This window comes from Chinchilla lanigera, unplaced genomic scaffold (genome assembly GCF_000276665.1).
Source record: "Chinchilla lanigera isolate Chin_1 unplaced genomic scaffold, ChiLan1.0 scaffold00057, whole genome shotgun sequence".
NCBI classification, from domain to species: Eukaryota; Metazoa; Chordata; class Mammalia; order Rodentia; family Chinchillidae; genus Chinchilla; species Chinchilla lanigera.
In genome coordinates this window covers 4,761,936-4,764,303 of record NW_004955458.1, presented here as the reverse complement: position 1 = coordinate 4,764,303, position 2,368 = coordinate 4,761,936, and positions in this window count along the sequence as shown.

Sequence of the window (2,368 nt, the reverse complement as noted above, 5' to 3'; positions counted from 1 at the left end):
AAAAAAAAAAACAAAAAAAAACAAAGACCTTGCCATAGAGGTCTGTAGTAGTGCATCATGTTGCTGCCTTCAAACGCTGAGACAGACCCTGGGGATGAAATGGTGACCCACACACAAGTTTTACAGCCTAGCAAGGCTGTAGACAAGGAAACAAAACTTGATCGAGCCAAGATGGAGAGTGGACAGGAAAGTTAGTGAAGAGGCCAAGAAAGACAGGACCAGATATCTTCAGTGTCATCTGGCGGACTTGCATCTAGTTCAGATTCTTCTATAAAGTACTTGTTACCAGGCCTTGAGGCATGGCCCAGTAGTTCACAGCACAGACTGTTGAAAAGAAAGCTTTGTGTTGTTATCAGGTTCTTTTTCGTAAGAATCTTTTTGGTTTATGTCTTATACTCTGAGTAACTGTTTTGCAGATAACGGTACAGTGCAAAAAATGATATAAAACACGGCGAGGATACATTTTGTTAATCTGATGTGCCAACTGTCACAGCCCACTGACCCTGAGGGGGAGCATCTGTACCCTAATGGAACAGAGCTAGGGAAATCCGCAGGCTACCTATCTTAGCCGGGGTCAGGAGCCTTCTTGCCCATGAATTGCTCGGACACAAAGTCCACACTCGACTCTCCCAAGGTAGTGTCAGGACAGGACCTTGGAGCCAGAGGCCACTTCCTGCAGTTCTTTCACCCTAGTAAAAGTTCTGTATTCCTAGAACCTGACGGGGGCTACTCTGGATCGACAGCTGCCTGGTAGAGGTGGGAAAGGAGGGCTCACCTTTGTAGCCAGACAGCACGAAGGTCCCTACAATACATCCTAGAGCTTTTCTCCAGTGAGAGATCTCACCGGCTTTTCAAAGTTAGCTGTCTTTACAGCTGGAAACTGGGAACACTTTCATGGAGCCTGGGGAATTTCTTTGGGTCATGGAAACCTCAGGAGTTGGTTCTCCTAAGTCTGGGAGTCAGGCATATACACGGAGATGAGACAACTGATTGCCAGGCATGACGCATAAATGCAGAAAGGTTGCTCTCTGGTGGGGCAGACAAACATTGCAGTACCAGGGAATCTAGGAAAAAGGAAAGCACATTTTAAATGAGATTCCTATTTCTGTGTTTGGAGCATATGTGATGGGGTCTCGACTCTCCCCTGCCTGTTGTAAAGAGGTGATGCTGAAGGAGACCTGGGCAGGAGACCTCACTGAAGTCCTAGTCCTTCCTTCTCTTTTTGGTTTTGCATATGGGGGTGTTATTGTGACTGGAATTAATTACTTAAACAAAGTCTTCAGTATAAACTATATATACTTTCCTCTGTGTCCTGTAGGTGGTTGATGAGGAGATGAAGCTTAAGTAGGAAGTAGTTAAAGCAGTTGGCTGGAGCAGACCACAGCCTTGCAACAATTCACCTTTTGTCTTCAGGGTCCTGCTGGCTGCCTGTTGGTTGTGTGATTTCACCTTACAGAGCCTTGGGGGCTGGGCCTGCCATTGGAAGGTGGTGTCAGCCTTCAAGCGGGATTGCTCACCTCCAAACTATAAGGACAAGTCGTATGACTGTTCTTTGTGTCTCTTGTCTAACAAATGCTACATATCTGGTTGTGTTTGATGCAGTGCTTGCTCTGCATATCAAATAAAATGAAGACATAGTCTCCCAAAGAGAGTCTCCATCAGGAGAACTGGGTATTCCTGAATGGCCAAACTGACTTAGATCAGTTGGCGACATCCTGCGTGTCCCTTCATCCCCATCTGTCCGTTGAGGTATTGCATAAGCCTCCTGGGGTGTGCCTGGACCTGAGGCTTGTGCCTGCTGCCCGCTGTCCTCAGGAATGGGGAAAGGGTGGCACTGAAGGGTCTTGGAGCAGCGGGATTCTTCCGTGTGGAGGAGGCAGAATGGATGACCCAGATTTCGAATGTCTTTGGTGGTGTGGGGGGAGGTAGGGTAAGTAGTTGTGGTTTATGACTACTCTTGGGCAAGAGCGGTGGGTCCTGGCCATCTAGGTGGAAGGAGGGACAGGAGTGGGTCAATCAAGTACTCCTTCGTTCATTCCTTCCTTCATTCATCCGCACAGGGTTGTACTAAGCACCCCTCCTCTGCATGTGTGGTAAGAATGGAGACAGAGTCGTGCGCAAACTGCAGATCACAGCCTAGTGGAGACATACATCAGTCAAATAAGCTTGCAACTTTTTGTAAAACTGCAACACAGGCACCGTGAGAAGCTTTTGGATCTAAGAGAGGGAGAGTGGGGAGGGGGTGCGAGCTGAGTTTGGACCGGCTTTTCACTCCCAGGTGCCAGGGCTGGTAGAGGCTGACCCCGTGCACACGTGCCCGATTGGCGTTTGGAAAAGCTCTGCCCGGGGGGCTCCCGGCCCGGCCCCG